Genomic DNA, 20,177 nt, shown 5'->3' on the forward strand with positions numbered 1-20,177 from the left:
AATTTGAAGTAACCCCAACCCTAACCCCAACTTCTAACCCCTAACCCCTAACCCCTAACCCTGATCCTGACTCTGACTTCTAGACCCTAACCCAGTTACTTAATTAATCTGGTTCTATTATTATTTGGGGATTTATGACAGGTGTGGGGCTATCCTCACTTAGAAAGAGTTATTTGGAAAGCTGTGAGTCTTTTGAAAATGTGCATTCTTCTTAAAAAAATTTTTTAAGAACAATCTTGAGGAATAAGATGAGAGCAGTGTTTAGAAGATGCTGGCCCTGCAGCAGGAGGAACAGCGGTACCAACTAGGAGAACTGAGACTCACCCAGTTGACTTCATGAGCACTCTTTCCCAACGAGCTGGCTCGAGTGTGCCGAGCTAGGGGATATGGAGGCCGCCATCAATAGGGATTGCCTCGCGCCCGAACAGGGACTTGAACCCTGACCCTCAGATTAAAAGTCTGATGCTCTACCGACTGAGCTATCCAGGCTTCGGCGCGAGTCTGCCGGCTTGTTACTTGTTAGTATATAACAAATGCACAATACAATGCCGAGGTGAAGCCTGCAAAAACGGAATTGCGGAAGAGAGAGCAAAGACCGTGGAAGGTACAATTATCGGCACCAAATACTAAAAGTCAAAGGGCAACCGTCATCCGTAGGGTTGGCAAGGTTTGCACCAGCACCGGATGAGGTGGCAAAAACATGGGAGAGAAGATCGTTGCCTGTTGGCAAAAAGCCTGCCGTGACCCGGATTCGAACCGGGGCTGCTGCGCCACAACGCAGAGTACTAACCACTATCGACGATCACGGCACTCCACTGAGCCTCCAGTGGTGAGAAGGGCTGGAAGCATTGGTCCGGGCAGAGAGGGAAGGGAAAGAAAAAATAACACAGCCCTTTCTCGGCCCAGTTGACCGAAAACTTGATGGTTGCTAGTGATCCTGGGTGGCAAAACAGCTCGTAGTAAGCCTCAGTACCCCTTAAACTAAAGCACAATATCTCGTTAATTCACCAAATTCATTTTGCTTTCAATTCACAGCTTCAAGCCCTTTAAAATTACACGTCGCTCTGCAAAGGCAATGTTTGGGCATGTCTGTAGCCAGGCAAGGGGAATTAGCTCAAATCGTGAGCGCGCCGCTTAGCATGCGAGAGGGAAGCGGATCGATGCCCGCATTCTCCAAGCAAGCTTGTCCGCTCTTTTAAGCTCCCACTTCCCTACAGAGACAGCCTGCATGATGGCGGCAACCAATCTAGGCACCCCCTGAAAGCATTTTTTGACTGACTGCTGCCAAAAGATTCTTCAGACAGGGTCTAAAACAGAGTCCAGAGGGGCTAACCACTACACCATGTAACCCTAGCTAGGGCCGTTTGGGCTCAGAGACAACCAATTTGAGTAACCCTAACCCTAACTCCTAACCCCTAACCCTAACTCCCAATAACCCCTAACCCCTAACCCTGATCCTGACCCTGACTCCTGACCTAACTTGAGTTACTGAATTAACTGGTTCTTATTATTTGGGATTTAAGACAGGTGTGGGCTATCCTCACTTGAAAGAGTTATTTGGAAAGCTGTGAGTCTTTTGAAAAATGTGCATTCTTCTTAAAAAAATTTTTAAGAACAATCTTGAGGAATAAGATGAGAGCAGTGTTTAGAAGATGCTGGCCTGCAGCAGGAGGAACAGCGGTACCAACTAGGAGAACTGAGACTCACTCAGTTGACTTCATGAGCACTCTTTCCCCAACGAGCTGGCTCGGGTGCCGAGCTAGGGGATATGGAGGCCGCCATCAATAGGATTGCCTCGCGCCAGAACAGGGACTGAACCCTGACCCTCAGATTAAAAGTCTGATGCTCTCACCGACTGAGCTATCCAGGCTTCGCGCAGTCTGCCGGCTTGTTACTTGTTAGTATATAAGGTATGCACAACACGCCGAGGTGAAGCCTGCAAAAACGGAATTGCGGAAGAGAGAGCAAAGACCGTGGAAGGTACAATTATCGGCACCAAATACTAAAGTCAAAGGGCAATCGTCATCCGTAGTTGGCAAGGTTCGCACCAGCACCGGATGAGGTGGCAAAAACATGGGAGAGAAGATCGCTGCCTGTTGGCAAAAGCCTGCCGTGACCCGGATTCAACCGCTGCTGCGCCACAACGCAGAGTACTAACCACTATACGACACGGCACTCCACTGAGCCTCAGTGGTGAGAAGGGCTGAAGCATTGGTCCGGGGCAGAGAGGGAAGGAAAGAAAAATAACACAGCCCTTTCTCGGCCCAGTTGACCTGAAAACTTGATGGTTGCTAGTGATCCTGGGTGGCAAAACAGCTTCGGTAGTAAGCCTCAGTAGCCCTTAAACTAAAGCACAATATCTCGGCAATTCACCAAATTCATTTGCTTTCAATTCACAGCTTCAAGCCCTTAAAATTACACGTCGCTCTGCAAAGGCAATGTTTGGACATGTCTGTAGCTAGGCAAGGGAATTAGCCTCAAATGGTAGAGCGCCCGCTTAGCATGCACGTAGAGGTAGCGGATCGATGCCCGCTTTCTCCAAGCTTCTGTGTCCGCTTTTTAAGCTCACTTCCCTACAGAGACAGCCTCACATGGCGGCAACCAATCTAGGCACCCCTGAAAGCATTTTTTGACTGACTGCTGCCAAAAGATTCTTCAGACAGGGTCTAAAACAGAGTCCAGAGGGCTAACCACTACACCATGTAACCCTAGCTAGGGCCGTTTGGGCTCAGAGACAACCAATTTGAAGTAACCCTAAACCTAACCCTAACCCTAACCCTAACCCTGACCCTAACCCCTAACCCTGACCCTGACCCTGACCCTGACCCTAACCCAGTCACTTAATTAACTGGTTCTTATTATTTGGGATTTAAGACAGGTGTGGGGCTATCCTCACTTGAAAGAGTTATTTGGAAAGCTGTGAGTCTTTTGAAAAATGTGCATTCTTCTTAAAAAAAATTTTTAAGAACAATCTTGAGGAATAAGATGAGAGCAGTGTTTAGAAGATGCTGGCCCTGCAGCAGGAGGAACAGCGGTACTAACTAGAGAGAACTGAGACTCACTCAGTTGACTTCATGAGCACTCTTTCCCAACGAGCTGGCTCGGGTGTGCCGAGCTAGGGATATGGAGGCCGCCATCAATAGGATTGCCTCGCGCCTTAACAGGGACTTGAACCCTGACCCTCAGATTAAAAGTCTGATGCTCTACCGACTGAGCTATCCAGGCTCCGGCGCAGTCTGCCGGCTTGTTACTTGTTAGTATATAACGTATGCACAACACGCCGAGGTGAAGCCTGCAAAAACGGAATTGGCGAAGAGAGAGCAAAGACCGTGGAAGGTACAATTATCGCACCAAATACTAAAGTCAAAGGGCAATCGCCATCCGTAGTTGGCAAGGTTCGCACCAGCACCGGATGAGGTGGCAAAAACATGGGAGAGAAGATCGCTGCCTGTTGGCAAAAAGCCTGCCGTGACCTCGGATTCGAACCGGGGTTGCTGCGCCACAACGCAGAGTACTAACCACTATACGATCACGGCACTCCACTGAGCCTCAGTGGTGAGAAGGGCTGAAGCATTGGTCCGGGGCAGAGAGGAAGGGAAAGAAAAAATAACACAGCCCTTTCGCCCAGTTGACCGAAAACTTGATGGTTGCTAGTGATCCTGGGTGGCAAAACAGCTTCGTAGTAAGCCTCAGTACCCCTTAAACTAAAGCACAATATCTCAGTTAATTCACCAAATTCATTTGCTTTCAATTCACAGCTTCAAGCCCTTAAAAATTAGACGCCGCTCTGCAAAGGCAATGTTTGGACATGTCTGTAGCCAGGCAAGGGGAATTAGCTCAAATGGTAGAGCGCCGCTTAGCATGCGAGAGGTAGCGGGATCGATGCCCGCATTCTCCAAGCTTGTGTCCGCTCTTTTAAGCTCACTTCCCTACAGAGACAGCTCATGCATGGCGGCAACCAATCTAGGCACCCCTGAAAGCATTTTTTGACTGACTGCTGCCAAAAGATTCTTCAGACAGGGTCTAAAACAGAGTCCAGAGGGCTAACCACTACACCATGTAACCTAGCTAGGGCCGTTTGGGCTCAGAGACAACCAATTTGAAGTAACCCTAAACCTAACCCTAACCCTAACCCTAACCCCTAACCCCTAACCCTGACTCCTGACCCTGACCCTGACCCTGAACCCTAACCCAGTTACTTAATTAACTGGTTCTTATTATTTGGGATTTAAGACAGGTGTGGGGCTATCCTCACTTGAAAGAGTTATTTGGAAAGCTGTGAGTCTTTTGAAAATGTGCATTCTTCTTAAAAAAATTTTTAAGAACAATCTTGAGGAATAAGATGAGAGCAGTGTTTAGAAGATGCTGGCCCTGCAGCAGGAGGAACAGCGGTACCAACTAGGAGAACTGAGACTCACTCAGTTGACTTCATGAGCACTCTTTCCCAACGAGCTGGCTCGGTGTGCCGAGCTAGGGATATGGAGGCCGCCATCAATAGGATTGCCTCGCGCCCAACAGGGACTTGAACCCTGGACCTCAGATTAAAAGTCTGATGCTCTACCGACTGAGCTATCCAGGCTCCGCGCAGTCTGCCGGCTTGTTACTTGTTAGTATATAACGTATGCACAACACGCCGAGGTGAAGCCTGCAAAAACGGAATTGCGGAAGAGAGAGCAAAGACCGTGGAAGGTACAATTATCGCACCAAATACTAAAGTCAGCAATCGTCATCCGTAGTTGGCAAGGTTCGCACTCAGCACCCGGATGAGGTGGCAAAAACATGGGAGAGAAGATCGTTGCCTGTTGGCAAAAGCCTGCCGTGACCCGGATTCGAACCGGGGTTGCTGCGCCACAACGCAGAGTACTAACCACTATATCACGATCACGGCACTCCACTGAGCCTCAGTGGTGAGAAGGGCTGGAAGCATTGGTCCGGGGCAGAGAGGAAGGAAAGAAAAAAATAACACAGCCCTTTCTCGCCCAGTTGACCGAAAAACTTGATGGTTGCTAGTGATCCTGGGTGGCAAAACAGCTTCGTAGTAAGCCTCAGTACCCTTTTAAACTAAAGCACAATATCTCGGTTAATTCACCAAATTCATTTGCTTTCAATTCACAGCTTCAAGCCCCCTTAAAATAGACGTCGCTCTGCAAAGGCAATGTTTGGACATGTCTGTAGCCAGGCAAGGGGAATTAGCTCAAATGGTAGAGCGCTCGCTAGCATGCGAGAGGTAGCGGATCGATGCCCGCATTCTCCAAGCTTGTGTCCGCTCTTTTAAGCTCACTTCCCTACAGAGACAGCCATGCATGGCGGCAACCAATCTAGGCACCCCTGAAAGCATTTTTTGACTGACTGCTGCCAAAAGATTCTTCAGACAGGGTCTAAAACAGAGTCCAGAGGGCTAACCACTACACCATGTAACCCTAGCTAGGGCCGTTTGGGCTCAGAGACAACCAATTTGAAGTAACCCTAAACCTAACCCTAACCCTAACCCTAACCCTAACCCCTAACCCCTACCCCCCTGACCCTGACCCTGACCCCTGACTCCTAACCCTAACCCAGTTACTTAATTAACTGGTTCTTATTATTTGGGATTTAAGACAGGTGTGGGGCTATCCTCACTTGAAAGAGTTATTTGGAAAGCTGTGAGTCTTTTGAAAATGTGCATTCTTCTTAAAAAATTTTTTAAGAACAATCTTGAGGAATAAGATGAGAGCAGTGTTTAGAAGATGCTGGCCCTGCAGCAGGAGGAACAGCGGTACCAACTAGGAGAACTGAGACTCACTCAGTTGACTTCATGAGCACTCTTTCCCAACGAGCTGGCTCGGTGTGCCGAGCTAGGGATATGGAGGCCGCCATCAATAGGATTGCCTCGCGCCCGAACAGGGACTTGAACCTGGACCCTCAGATTAAAAGTCTGATGCTCTACCGACTGAGCTATCCAGGCTCCGCGCAGTCTGCCGGCTTGTTACTTGTTAGTATATAACGTATGCACAACACGCCGAGGTGAAGCCTGCAAAACGGAATTGCGGAAGAGAGAGCAAAGACCGTGGAAGGTACAATTATCGCACCAAATACTAAAGTCAAAGGGCAATCGCCATCCGTAGTTGGCAAGGTTCGCACCAGCACCGGATGAGGTGGCAAAAACATGGGAGAGAAGATCGCTGCCTGTTGGCAAAAGCCTGCCGTGACCCGGATTCGAACCGGGTTGCTGCGCCACAACGCAGAGTACTAACCACTATACGATCACGGCACTCCACTGAGCCTCAGTGGTGAGAAGGGCTGGAAGCATTGGTCCGGGCAGAGAGGAAGGGAAAGAAAAAAATAACACAGCCCTTTCTCGCCCAGTTGACCAAAACTTGATGGTTGCTAGTGATCCTGGGTGGCAAAACAGCTTCGGTAGTAAGCCTCAGTACCCCTTAAACTAAAGCACAATATCTCGGTTAATTCACCAAATTCATTTGCTTTCAATTCACAGCTTCAAGCCCCTTAAAATTACACGTCGCTCTGCAAAGGCAATGTTTGGACATGTCTGTAGCCAGGCAAGGGGAATTAGCTCAAATGGTAGAGCGCTCGCTTAGCATGCGAGAGGTAGCGGGATCGATGCCCGCATTCTCCAAGCTTGTGTCCGCTCTTTTAAGCTCACTTCCCTACAGAGACAGCCTGCGCATGGCGGCAACCAATCTAGGCACCCCCTGAAAGCATTTTTTGACTGACTGCTGCCAAAAGATTCTTCAGACAGGGTCTAAAACAGAGTCCAGAGGGCTAACCACTACACCATGTAACCCTAGCTAGGGCCGTTTGGGCTCAGAGACAACCAATTTGAAGTAACCCTAAACCTAACCCTAACCCTAACCCTAACCCCTAACCCTGACCCTAACCCCTGACCCTGACCCTGACCCTAACCCTGACCCTAACCCTAACCCAGTTACTTAATTAACTGGTTCTTATTATTTGGGATTTAAGACAGGTGTGGGGCTATCCTCAAGTGAAAGAGTTATTTGGAAAGCTGTGAGTCTTTTGAAAAATGTGCATTCTTCTTAAAATTTTTTATAAGAACAATCTTGAGGAATAAGATGAGAGCAGTGTTTAGAAGATGCTGGCCCTGCAGCAGGAGGAACAGCGGTACCAACTAGGAGAACTGAGACTCACTCAGTTGACTTCATGAGCACTCTTTCCCAACGAGCTGGCTCGGTGTGCCGAGCTAGGGATATGGAGGCCGCCATCAATAGGATTGCCTCGCGCCCGAACAGGGACTTGAACCCTGGACCTCAGATTAAAAGTCTGATGCTCTACCGACTGAGCTATCCAGGCTCCGCGCAGTCTGCCGGCTTGTTACTTGTTAGTATATAACGTATGCACAACACGCCGAGGTGAAGCCTGCAAAAACGGAATTGCGGAAGAGAGAGCAAAGACCGTGGAAGGTACAATTATCGCACCAAATACTAAAGTCAAAGGGCAATCGCCATCCGTAGTTGGCAAGGTTCGCACCAGCACCGGATGAGGTGGCAAAAACATGGGAGAGAAGATCGCTGCCTGTTGGCAAAAAGCCTGCCGTGACCCGGATTCGAACCGGGTTGCTGCGCCACAACGCAGAGTACTAACCACTATACGATCACGGCACTCCACTGAGCCTCAGTGGTGAGAAGGGCTGGAAGCATTGGTCCGGGCAGAGAGGAGGGGAAAGAAAAAAATACACAGCCCTTTCTCGCCCAGTTGACCAAAACTTGATGGTTGCTAGTGATCCTGGGTGGCAAAACAGCTTCGGTAGTAAGCCTCAGTACCCCTTAAACTAAAGCACAATATCTCAGTTAATTCACCAAATTCATTTGCTTTCAATTCACAGCTTCAAGCCCTTAAAAATAGACGCCGCTCTGCAAAGGCAATGTTTGGACATGTCTGTAGCCAGGCAAGGGAATTAGCTCAAATGGTAGAGCGCCGCTTAGCATGCGAGAGGTAGCGGGATCGATGCCCGCATTCTCCAAGCTTGTGTCCGCTCTTTTAAGCTCACTTCCCTACAGAGACAGCCTGCGCATGGCGGCAACCAATCTAGGCACCCCCTGAAAGCATTTTTTGACTGACTGCTGCCAAAAGATTCTTCAGACAGGGTCTAAAACAGAGTCCAGAGGGCTAACCACTACACCATGTAACCCTAGCTAGGGCCGTTTGGGCTCAGAGACAACCAATTTGAAGTAACCCTAAACCTAACTAACCCTAACCCTAACCCCTAACCCCTAACCCCTGACCCTGATCCTGACCCTGACCTAACCCTAACCCAGTTACTTAATTAACTGGTTCTTATTATTTGGGATTTAAGACAGGTGTGGGGCTATCCTCACTTGAAAGAGTTATTTGGAAAGCTGTGAGTCTTTTGAAAATGTGCATTCTTCTTAAAAAAATTTTTTAAGAACAATCTTGAGGAATAAGATGAGAGCAGTGTTTAGAAGATGCTGGCCCTGCAGCAGGAGGAACAGCGGTACCAACTAGGAGAACTGAGACTCACTCAGTTGACTTCATGAGCACTCTTTCCCAACGAGCTGGCTCGGGTGTGCCGAGCTAGGGATATGGAGGCCGCCATCAATAGGATTGCCTCGCGCCCGAACAGGACTTGAACCCTGGACCTCAGATTAAAAGTCTGATGCTCTACCGACTGAGCTATCCAGGCTCCGGCGCAGTCTGCCGGCTTGTTACTTGTTAGTATATAACGTATGCACAACACGCCGAGGTGAAGCCTGCAAAAACGGAATTGCGGAAGAGAGAGCAAAGACCGTGGAAGGTACAATTATCGCACCAAATACTAAAGTCAAAGGGCAATCGCATCCGTAGTTGGCAAGGTTCGCACCAGCACCGGATGAGGTGGCAAAAACATGGGAGAGAAGATCGCTGCCTGTTGGCAAAAAGCCTGCCGTGACCCGGATTCGAACCGGGGTTGCTGCGCCACAACGCAGAGTACTAACCACTATACGATCACGGCACTCCACTGAGCCTCAGTGGTGAGAAGGGCTGAAGCATTGGTCCGGGGCAGAGAGGGAAGGGAAAGAAAAAAATAACACAGCCCTTTCTCGGCCCAGTTGACCGAAAACTTGATGGTTGCTAGTGATCCTGGGTGGCAAAACAGCTTCGTAGTAAGCCTCAGTACCCCTTAAACTAAAGCACAATATCTCAGTTAATTCACCAAATTCATTTGCTTTCAATTCACAGCTTCAAGCCCCTTAAAATTAGACGTCGCTCTGCAAAGGCAATGTTTGGACATGTCTGTAGCCAGGCAAGGGAATTAGCTCAAATGGTAGAGCGCCGCTTAGCATGCGAGAGGTAGCGGGATCGATGCCCGCATTCTCCAAGCTTGTGTCCGCTCTTTTAAGCTCACTTCCCTACAGAGACAGCCTGCGCATGGCGGCAACCAATCTAGGCACCCCTGAAAGCATTTTTGACTGACTGCTGCCAAAAGATTCTTCAGACAGGGTCTAAAACAGAGTCCAGAGGGCTAACCACTACACCATGTAACCCTAGCTAGGGCCGATTGGGCTCAGAGACAACCAATTTGAAGTAACCCTAAACCTAACCCCTAACCCTAACCCCTAACCCTAACCCTAACCCCTAACCCTGACCCTGACCCTGACCCTGACCCTAACCCTAACCCAGTTACTTAATTAACTGGTTCTTATTATTTGGGATTTAAGACAGGTGTGGGGCTATCCTCACTTGAAAAAGAGTTATTTGGAAAGCTGTGAGTCTTTTGAAAATGTGCATTCTTCTTAAAAAAATTTTTAAGAACAATCTTGAGGAATAAGATGAGAGCAGTGTTTAGAAGATGCTGGCCCTGCAGCAGGAGGAACAGCGGTACCAACTAGGAGAACTGAGACTCACTCAGTTGACTTCATGAGCACTCTTTCCCAACGAGCTGGCTCGGGTGTGCCGAGCTAGGGATATGGAGGCCGCCATCAATAGGATTGCCTCGCGCCCGAACAGGGACTTGAACCCTGGACCCTCAGATTAAAAGTCTGATGCTCTACCGACTGAGCTATCCAGGCTCCGGCGCAGTCTGCCGGCTTGTTACTTGTTAGTATATAACGTATGCACAACACGCCGAGGTGAAGCCTGCAAAAACGGAATTGCGGAAGAGAGAGCAAAGACCGTGGAAGGTACAATTATCTGCACCAAATACTAAAGTCAAAGGGCAATCGCCATCCGTAGTTGGCAAGGTTCGCGCACCAGCACCGGATGAGGTGGCAAAAACATGGGAGAGAAGATCGTTGCCTGTTGGCAAAAGCCTGCCGTGACCCGGATTCGAACCGGGGTTGCTGCGGCCACAACGCAGAGTACTAACCACTATACGATCACGGCACTCCACTGAGCCTCAGTGGTGAGAAGGGCTGGAAGCATTGGTCCGGGGCAGAGAGGGAAGGGAAAGAAAAAAAATAACACAGCCCTTTCTCGGCCCAGTTGACCGAAAACTTGATGGTTGCTAGTGATCCTGGGTGGCAAAACAGCTTCGGTAGTAAGCCTCAGTACCCCTTAAACTAAAGCACAATATCTCAGTTAATTCACCAAATTCATTTGCTTTCAATTCACAGCTTCAAGCCCCTTAAAATTAGACGTCGCTCTGCAAAGGCAATGTTTGGACATGTCTGTAGCCAGGCAAGGGGAATTAGCTCAAATGGTAGAGCGCTCGCTTAGCATGCGAGAGGTAGCGGGATCGATGCCCGCATTCTCCAAGCTTGTGTCCGCTCTTTTAAGCTCACTTCCCTACAGAGACAGCCTGCGCATGGCGGCAACCAATCTAGGCACCCCCTGAAAGCATTTTTTGACTGACTGCTGCCAAAAGATTCTTCAGACAGGGTCTAAAACAGAGTCCAGAGGGCTAACCACTACACCATGTAACCCTAGCTAGGGCCGTTTGGGCTCAGAGACAACCAATTTGAAGTAACCCCAACCCTAACCCTAACCCTAACCCTAACCCTAACCCTAACCCCTAACCCTGACCCTCCCCTAACTGACCCTGACCCTGACTCCTAACCCAACCCAGTTACTTAATTAACTGGTTCTTATTATTTGGGATTTAAGACAGGTGTGGGGCTATCCTCACTTGAAAGAGTTATTTGGAAAGCTGTGAGTCTTTTGAAAATGTGCATTCTTCTTAAAAAAATTTTTTAAGAACAATCTTGAGGAATAAGATGAGAGCAGTGTTTAGAAGATGCTGGCCCTGCAGCAAGAGAGGAACAGCGGTACCAACTAGGAGAACTGAGACTCACTCAGTTGACTTCATGAGCACTCTTTCCCAACGAGCTGGCTCGGTGTGCCGAGCTAGGGATATGGAGGCCGCCATCAATAGGATTGCCTCGCGCCCGAACAGGACTTGAACCCTGGACCTCAGATTAAAAGTCTGATGCTCTACCGACTGAGCTATCCAGGCTCCGGCGCAGTCTGCCGGCTTGTTACTTGTTAGTATATAACGTATGCACAACACGCCGAGGTGAAGCCTGCAAAAACGGAATTGCGGAAGAGAGAGCAAAGACCGTGGAAGGTACAATTATCGCACCAAATACTAAAGTCAGTCAAGCAATCGCCATCCGTAGTTGGCAAGGTTCGCACCAGCACCGGATGAGGTGGCAAAAACATGGGAGAGAAGATCGTTGCCTGTTGGCAAAAAGCCTGCCGTGACCCGGATTCGAACCGGGTTGCTGCGCCACAACGCAGAGTACTAACCACTATACGATCACGGCACTCCACTGAGCCTCAGTGGTGAGAAGGGCTGGAAGCATTGGTCCGGGGCAGAGAGGAAGGGAAAGAAAAAAATAACACAGCCCTTTCTCGGCCCAGTTGACCGAAACTTGATGGTTGCTAGTGATCCTGGGTGGCAAAACAGCTTCGTAGTAAGCCTCAGTACCCTTAAACTAAAGCACAATATCTCGGTTAATTCACCAAATTCATTTGCTTTCAATTCACAGCTTCAAGCCCCTTAAAATTACACGTCGCTCTGCAAAGGCAATGTTTGGACATGTCTGTAGCCAGGCAAGGGGAATTAGCTCAAATGGTAGAGCGCTCGCTTAGCATGCGAGAGGTAGCGGGATCGATGCCCGCATTCTCCAAGCTTGTGTCCGCTCTTTTAAGCTCACTTCCCTACAGAGACAGCCTGCGCATGGCGGCAACCAATCTAGGCACCCCCTGAAAGCATTTTTTGACTGACTGCTGCCAAAAGATTCTTCAGACAGGGTCTAAAACAGAGTCCAGAGGGCTAACCACTACACCATGTAACCCTAGCTAGGGCCGTTTGGGCTCAGAGACAACCAATTTGAAGTAACCCTAAACCTAACCCTAACCCCTAACCCTAACCCTGACCCTAACCCCTAACCCTGACCCTGACCCTGACCCTGACCCTAACCCTAACCCAGTTACTTAATTAACTGGTTCTTATTATTTGGGATTTAAGACAGGTGTGGGGCTATCCTCACTTGAAAGAGTTATTTGGAAAGCTGTGAGTCTTTTGAAAAATGTGCATTCTTCTTAAAAAATTTTTTTAAGAACAATCTTGAGGAATAAGATGAGAGCAGTGTTTAGAAGATGCTGGCCCTGCAGCAGGAGGAACAGCGGTACCAACTAGGAGAACTGAGACTCACTCAGTTGACTTCATGAGCACTCTTTCCCAACGAGCTGGCTCGGTGTGCCGAGCTAGGGATATGGAGGCCGCCATCAATAGGATTGCCTCGCGCCCGAACAGGGGACTTGAACCCTGGACCTCAGATTAAAAGTCTGATGCTCTACCGACTGAGCTATCCAGGCTCCGGCGCAGTCTGCCGGCTTGTTACTTGTTAGTATATAACGTATGCACAACACGCCGAGGTGAAGCCTGCAAAAACGGAATTGCGGAAGAGAGAGCAAAGACCGTGGAAGGTACAATTATCTGCACCAAATACTAAAGTCAAAGGGCAATCGTCATCCGTAGTTGGCAAGGTTCGCACCAGCACCGGATGAGGTGGCAAAAAAACATGGGAGAGAAGATCGTTGCCTGTTGGCAAAAAGCCTGCCGTGACCCGGATTCGAACCGGGGTTGCTGCAGCCACAACGCAGAGTACTAACCACTATACGATCACGGCACTCCACTGAGCCTCAGTGGTGAGAAGGGCTGGAAGCATTGGTCCGGGGCAGAGAGGGAAGGGAAAGAAAAAAAATAACACAGCCCTTTCTCGGCCCAGTTGACCGAAAACTTGATGGTTGCTAGTGATCCTGGGTGGCAAAACAGCTTCGGTAGTAAGCCTCAGTACCCCTTAAACTAAAGCACAATATCTCAGTTAATTCACCAAATTCATTTGCTTTCAATTCACAGCTTCAAGCCCCTTAAAAATAGACGTCGCTCTGCAAAGGCAATGTTTGGACATGTCTGTAGCCAGGCAAGGGGAATTAGCTCAAATGGTAGAGCGCTCGCTTAGCATGCGAGAGGTAGCGGGATCGATGCCCGCATTCTCCAAGCTTGTGTCCGCTCTTTTAAGCTCACTTCCCTACAGAGACAGCCTGCGCATGGCGGCAACCAATCTAGGCACCCCCTGAAAGCATTTTTTGACTGACTGCTGCCAAAAGATTCTTCAGACAGGGTCTAAAACAGAGTCCAGAGGGCTAACCACTACACCATGTAACCCTAGCTAGGGCCGTTTGGGCTCAGAGACAACCAATTTGAAGTAACCCTAAACCTAACCCTAACCCCTAACCCTAACCCCTAACCCTGATCCTGACCCTGACCCTAACCCTAACCCAGTTACTTAATTAACTGGTTCTTATTATTTGGGATTTAAGACAGGTGTGGGGCTATCCTCACTTGAAAGAGTTATTTGGAAAGCTGTGAGTCTTTTGAAAATGTGCATTCTTCTTAAAAAAATTTTTAAGAACAATCTTGAGGAATAAGATGAGAGCAGTGTTTAGAAGATGCTGGCCCTGCAGCAGGAGGAACAGCGGTACCAACTAGGAGAACTGAGACTCACTCAGTTGACTTCATGAGCACTCTTTCCCAACGAGCTGGCTCGGGTGTGCCGAGCTAGGGATATGGAGGCCGCCATCAATAGGATTGCCTCGCGCCCGAACAGGGACTTGAACCCTGGACCCTCAGATTAAAAGTCTGATGCTCTACCGACTGAGCTATCCAGGCTCCGCAGTCTGCCGGCTTGTTACTTGTTAGTATATAACGTATGCACAACACGCCGAGGTGAAGCCTGCAAAAACGGAATTGCGGAAGAGAGAGCAAAGACCGTGGAAGGTACAATTATCGCACCAAATACTAAAGTCAAAGGGCAATCGCCATCCGTAGTTGGCAAGGTTCGCACCAGCACCGGATGAGGTGGCAAAAACATGGGAGAGAAGATCGCTGCCTGTTGGCAAAAAGCCTGCCGTGACCCGGATTCGAACCGGGTTGCTGCGCCACAACGCAGAGTACTAACCACTATACGATCACGGCACTCCACTGAGCCTCAGTGGTGAGAAGGGCTGGAAGCATTGGTCCGGGGCAGAGAGGGAAGGGAAAGAAAAAAAATAACACAGCCCTTTCTCGGCCCAGTTGACCGAAAACTTGATGGTTGCTAGTGATCCTGGGTGGCAAAACAGCTTCGTAGTAAGCCTCAGTACCCTTAAACTAAAGCACAATATCTCGGTTAATTCACCAACTTCATTTGCTTTCAATTCACAGCTTCAAGCCCCTTAAAAATAGACGTCGCTCTGCAAAGGCAATGTTTGGACATGTCTGTAGCCAGGCAAGGGGAATTAGCTCAAATGGTAGAGCGCTCGCTTAGCATGCGAGAGGTAGCGGGATCGATGCCCGCATTCTCCAAGCTTGTGTCCGCTCTTTTAAGCTCACTTCCCTACAGAGACAGCCTCATGCATGGCGGCAACCAATCTAGGCACCCCCTGAAAGCATTTTTTGACTGACTGCTGCCAAAAGATTCTTCAGACAGGGTCTAAAACAGAGTCCAGAGGGCTAACCACTACACCATGTAACCCTAGCTAGGGCCGTTTGGGCTCAGAGACAACCAATTTGAAGTAACCCTAAACCTAACCCCTAACCTAACCCTAACCCCTAACCCCTAACCCTGACCCTGACCCTGACCCTGACCCTAACCCAACCCAGTTACTTAATTAACTGGTTCTTATTATTTGGGATTTAAGACAGGTGTGGGGCTATCCTCACTTGAAAGAGTTATTTGGAAAGCTGTGAGTCTTTTGAAAATGTGCATTCTTCTTAAAAATTTTTAAAGAACAATCTTGAGGAATAAGATGAGAGCAGTGTTTAGAAGATGCTGGCCCTGCAGCAGGAGGAACAGCGGTACCAACTAGGAGAACTGAGACTCACTCAGTTGACTTCATGAGCACTCTTTCCCAACGAGCTGGCTCGGTGTGCCGAGCTAGGGATATGGAGGCCGCCATCAATAGGATTGCCTCGCGCCCGAACAGGGACTTGAACCCTGGACCCTCAGATTAAAAGTCTGATGCTCTACCGACTGAGCTATCCAGGCTCCGCGCAGTCTGCCGGCTTGTTACTTGTTAGTATATAACGTATGCACAACACGCCGAGGTGAAGCCTGCAAAAACGGAATTGCGGAAGAGAGAGCAAAGACCGTGGAAGGTACAATTATCGCACCAAATACTAAAGTCAAAGGGCAATCGCCATCCGTAGTTGGCAAGGTTCGCACCAGCACCGGATGAGGTGGCAAAAACATGGGAGAGAAGATCGCTTGCCTGTTGGCAAAAAGCCTGCCGTGACCCGGATTCGAACCGGGGTTGCTGCGCCACAACGCAGAGTACTAACCACTATACGATCACGGCACTCCACTGAGCCTCAGTGGTGAGAAGGGCTGGAAGCATTGGTCCGGGGCAGAGAGGAAGGGAAAGAAAAAAATAACACAGCCCTTTCTCGCCCAGTTGACCGAAAACTTGATGGTTGCTAGTGATCCTGGGTGGCAAAACAGCTTCGTAGTAAGCCTCAGTACCCCTTAAACTAAAGCACAATATCTCAGTTAATTCACCAAATTCATTTGCTTTCAATTCACAGCTTCAAGCCCCTTAAAAATAGACGTCGCTCTGCAAAGGCAATGTTTGGACATGTCTGTAGCCAGGCAAGGGAATTAGCTCAAATGGTAGAGCGCTCGCTTAGCATGCGAGAGGTAGCGGGATCGATGCCCGCATTCTCCCAAGCTTGTGTCCGCTCTTTTAAGCTCACTTCCCTACAGAGACAGCCTGCATGCATGGCGGCAACCAATCTAGGCACCCCTGAAAGCATTTTTTGACTGACTGCTGCCAAAAGATTCTTCAGACAGGGTCTAAAACAGAGTCCAGAGGGCAAACCACTACACCATGTAACCCTAGCTAGGGCCGTTTGGGCTCAGAGACAACCAATTTGAAGTAACCCTAAACCTAACCCTAACCCTAACCTAACCCTAACCCCTAACCCCTAACCCCTAACCCTGATCCTGACCCTGACTCCTGACCCTAACCCAACCCAGTTACTTAATTAACTGGTTCTTATTATTTGGGATTTAAGACAGGTGTGGGGCTATCCTCACTTGAAAGAGTTATTTGGAAAGCTGTGAGTCTTTTGAAAATGTGCATTCTTCTTAAAAAAATTTTTTAAGAACAATCTTGAGGAATAAGATGAGAGCAGTGTTTAGAAGATGCTGGCCCTGCAGCAGGAGGAACAGCGGTACCAACTAGGAGAACTGAGACTCACTCAGTTGACTTCATGAGCACTCTTTCCCAACGAGCTGGCTCGGGTGTGCCGAGCTAGGGATATGGAGGCCGCCATCAATAGGATTGCCTCGCGCCCGAACAGGGACTTGAACCCTGGACCCTCAGATTAAAAGTCTGATGCTCTACCGACTGAGCTATCCAGGCTCCGGCGCAGTCTGCCGGCTTGTTACTTGTTAGTATATAACGTATGCATGCACAACACGCCGAGGTGAAGCCTGCAAAAACGGAATTGCGGAAGAGAGAGCAAAGACCGTGGAAGGTACAATTATCGCACCAAATACTAAAGTCAAAGGGCAATCGTCATCCGTAGTTGGCAAGGTTCGCACCAGCACCGGATGAGGTGGCAAAAACATGGGAGAGAAGATCGTTGCCTGTTGGCAAAAAGCCTGCCGTGACCCGGATTCGAACGGGGTTGCTGCGGCCACAACGCAGAGTACTAACCACTATACGATCACGGCACTCCACTGAGCCTCAGTGGTGAGAAGGGCTGGAAGCATTGGTCCGGGGCAGAGAGGAAGGGAAAGAAAAAATAACACAGCCCTTTCTCGGCCCAGTTGACCGAAAACTTGATGGTTGCTAGTGATCCTGGGTGGCAAAACAGCTTCGTAGTAAGCCTCAGTACCCCTTAAACTAAAGCACAATATCTCAGTTAATTCACCAAATTCATTTGCTTTCAATTCACAGCTTCAAGCCCCTTAAAAATAGACGTCGCTCTGCAAAGGCAATGTTTGGACATGTCTGTAGCCAGGCAAGGGAATTAGCTCAAATGGTAGAGCGCTCGCTAGCATGCGAGAGGTAGCGGATCGATGCCCGCATTCTCCAAGCTTGTGTCCGCTCTTTTAAGCTCACTTCCCTACAGAGACAGCCTCATGCATGGCGGCAACCAATCTAGGCACCCCCTGAAAGCATTTTTTGACTGACTGCTGCCAAAAGATTCTTCAGACAGGGTCTAAAACAGAGTCCAGAGGGCTAACCACTACACCATGTAACCCTAGCTAGGGCCGTTTGGGCTCAGAGACAACCAATTTGAAGTAACCCTAAACCTAACCCTAACCCTAACCCTAACCCCTAACCCTAACCCCTAACCCCTAACCCTGATCCTGACCCTAACCCTAACCCAGTTACTTAATTAACTGGTTCTTATTATTTGGGATTTAAGACAGGTGTGGGGCTATCCTCACTTGAAAGAGTTATTTGGAAAGCTGTGAATCTTTTGAAAAATGTGCATTCTTCTTAAAAAAATTTTTTAAGAACAATCTTGAGGAATAAGATGAGAGCAGTGTTTAGAAGATGCTGGCCCTGCAGCAGGAGGAACAGCGGTACCAACTAGGAGAACTGAGACTCACTCAGTTGACTTCATGAGCACTCTTTCCCAACGAGCTGGCTCGGGTGTGCCGAGCTAGGGATATGGAGGCCGCCATCAATAGGATTGCCTCGCGCCCGAACAGGGACTTGAACCCTGGACCTCAGATTAAAAGTCTGATGCTCTACCGACTGAGCTATCCAGGCTCCGGCGCAGTCTGCCGGCTTGTTACTTGTTAGTATATAACGTATGCACAACACGCCGAGGTGAAGCCTGCAAAAACGGAATTGCGGAAGAGAGAGCAAAGACCGTGGAAGGTACAATTATCTGCACCAAATACTAAAGTCAAAGGGCAATCGTCATCCGTAGTTGGCAAGGTTCGCACCAGCACCGGATGAGGTGGCAAAAACATGGGAGAGAAGATCGCTGCCTGTTGGCAAAAAGCCTGCCGTGACCCGGATTCGAACCGGGGTTGCTGCGCCACAACGCAGAGTACTAACCACTATACGATCACGGCACTCCACTGAGCCTCAGTGGTGAGAAGGGCTGGAAGCATTGGTCCGGGGCAGAGAGGAAGGGAAAGAAAAAAAACACACAGCCCTTTCTCGCCCAGTTGACCGAAAACTTGATGGTTGCTAGTGATCCTGGGTGGCAAAACAGCTTCGTAGTAAGCCTCAGTACCCCTTAAACTAAAGCACAATATCTCAGTTAATTCACCAAATTCATTTGCTTTCAATTCACAGCTTCAAGCCCCTTAAAATAGACGTCGCTCTGCAAAGGCAATGTTTGGACATGTCTGTAGCCAGGCAAGGGGAATTAGCTCAAATGGTAGAGCGCTCGCTTAGCATGCGAGAGGTAGCGGGATCGATGCCCGCATTCTCCAAGCTTGTGTCCGCTCTTTTAAGCTCACTTCCCTACAGAGACAGCCTGCGCATGGCGGCAACCAATCTAGGCACCCCCTGAAAGCATTTTTTGACTGACTGCTGCCAAAAGATTCTTCAGACAGGGTCTAAAACAGAGTCCAGAGGGCTAACCACTACACCATGTAACCTAGCTAGCTAGGCCGTTTGGGCTCAGAGACAACCAATTTGAAGTAACCCTAAACCTAACCCTAACCCTAACCCTAACCCTAACCCTAACCCTAACCCTAACCTGAACCCTGACCCTGACCCTGACCCTGACCCTAACCCTAACCCAGTTACTTAATTAACTGGTTCTTATTATTTGGGATTTAAGACAGGTGTGGGGCTATCCTCACTTGAAAGAGTTATTTGGAAAGCTGTGAGTCTTTTGAAAAATGTGCATTCTTCTTAAAAAAAATTTTTAAGAACAATCTTGAGGAATAAGATGAGAGCAGTGTTTAGAAGATGCTGGCCCTGCAGCAGGAGGAACAGCGGTACCAACTAGGAGAACTGAGACTCACTCAGTTGACTTCATGAGCACTCTTTCCCAACGAGCTGGCTCGGTGTGCCGAGCTAGGGATATGGAGGCCGCCATCAATAGGATTGCCTCGCGCCCGAACAGGGACTTGAACCCTGGACCCTCAGATTAAAAGTCTGATGCTCTACCGACTGAGCTATCCAGGCTCCGGCGCAGTCTGCCGGCTTGTTACTTGTTAGTATATAACGTATGCACAACACGCCGAGGTGAAGCCTGCAAAAACGGAATTGCGGAAGAGAGAGCAAAGACCGTGGAAGGTACAATTATCTGCACCAAATACTAAAGTCAAAGGGCAATCGTCATCCGTAGTTGGCAAGGTTCGCACCAGCACCGGATGAGGTGGCAAAAAAACATGGGAGAGAAGATCGTTGCCTGTTGGCAAAAAGCCTGCCGTGACCCGGATTCGAACCGGGGTTGCTGCGGCCACAACGCAGAGTACTAACCACTATACGATCACGGCACTCCACTGAGCCTCAGTGGTGAGAAGGGCTGGAAGCATTGGTCCGGGGCAGAGAGGGAAGGGAAAGAAAAAAAATAACACAGCCCTTTCTCGGCCCAGTTGACCGAAAACTTGATGGTTGCTAGTGATCCTGGGTGGCAAAACAGCTTCGGTAGTAAGCCTCAGTACCCCTTAAACTAAAGCACAATATCTCGGTTAATTCACCAAATTCATTTGCTTTCAATTCACAGCTTCAAGCCCCTTAAAATTACA

The 20,177-nt window shown here is 48.9% G+C and overlaps 14 non-coding genes across 14 annotated transcripts; 6 read left to right on the plus strand and 8 right to left on the minus strand.

Annotated features, from left to right (window-relative positions):
* Positions 1–6,543: 6,543 nt before the first annotated feature.
* Positions 6,544–6,616, plus strand: trnaa-agc. The gene has a single exon. It is a non-coding gene; the product is annotated as a tRNA-Ala (tRNA).
* A 3,339-nt stretch (positions 6,617–9,955) lies between these two features.
* On the minus strand, positions 9,956–10,028 carry trnak-uuu. Its single transcript has one exon. It is a non-coding gene; the product is annotated as a tRNA-Lys (tRNA).
* A 241-nt stretch (positions 10,029–10,269) lies between these two features.
* On the minus strand, positions 10,270–10,341 carry trnah-gug. Its single transcript has one exon. It is a non-coding gene; the product is annotated as a tRNA-His (tRNA).
* A 298-nt stretch (positions 10,342–10,639) lies between these two features.
* trnaa-agc lies at positions 10,640–10,712 on the plus strand. Its single transcript has one exon. It is a non-coding gene; the product is annotated as a tRNA-Ala (tRNA).
* A 1,301-nt stretch (positions 10,713–12,013) lies between these two features.
* trnaa-agc lies at positions 12,014–12,086 on the plus strand. Its single transcript has one exon. It is a non-coding gene; the product is annotated as a tRNA-Ala (tRNA).
* Positions 12,087–13,019: 933 nt separating this feature from the next.
* Positions 13,020–13,091, minus strand: trnah-gug. The gene has a single exon. It is a non-coding gene; the product is annotated as a tRNA-His (tRNA).
* A 298-nt stretch (positions 13,092–13,389) lies between these two features.
* On the plus strand, positions 13,390–13,462 carry trnaa-agc. Its single transcript has one exon. It is a non-coding gene; the product is annotated as a tRNA-Ala (tRNA).
* A 599-nt stretch (positions 13,463–14,061) lies between these two features.
* trnak-uuu lies at positions 14,062–14,134 on the minus strand. Its single transcript has one exon. It is a non-coding gene; the product is annotated as a tRNA-Lys (tRNA).
* Positions 14,135–14,736: 602 nt separating this feature from the next.
* On the plus strand, positions 14,737–14,809 carry trnaa-agc. The gene has a single exon. It is a non-coding gene; the product is annotated as a tRNA-Ala (tRNA).
* A 609-nt stretch (positions 14,810–15,418) lies between these two features.
* On the minus strand, positions 15,419–15,491 carry trnak-uuu. Its single transcript has one exon. It is a non-coding gene; the product is annotated as a tRNA-Lys (tRNA).
* A 1,302-nt stretch (positions 15,492–16,793) lies between these two features.
* Positions 16,794–16,866, minus strand: trnak-uuu. The gene has a single exon. It is a non-coding gene; the product is annotated as a tRNA-Lys (tRNA).
* A 1,969-nt stretch (positions 16,867–18,835) lies between these two features.
* trnaa-agc lies at positions 18,836–18,908 on the plus strand. Its single transcript has one exon. It is a non-coding gene; the product is annotated as a tRNA-Ala (tRNA).
* Positions 18,909–19,538: 630 nt separating this feature from the next.
* On the minus strand, positions 19,539–19,611 carry trnak-uuu. The gene has a single exon. It is a non-coding gene; the product is annotated as a tRNA-Lys (tRNA).
* A 242-nt stretch (positions 19,612–19,853) lies between these two features.
* Positions 19,854–19,925, minus strand: trnah-gug. Its single transcript has one exon. It is a non-coding gene; the product is annotated as a tRNA-His (tRNA).
* Between the last annotated feature and the right edge of the window lie 252 nt (positions 19,926–20,177).

The sequence above is a fragment of the Puntigrus tetrazona genome, chromosome 22, assembly GCF_018831695.1.
Source record: "Puntigrus tetrazona isolate hp1 chromosome 22, ASM1883169v1, whole genome shotgun sequence".
Classification (NCBI taxonomy): domain Eukaryota; kingdom Metazoa; phylum Chordata; class Actinopteri; order Cypriniformes; family Cyprinidae; genus Puntigrus; species Puntigrus tetrazona.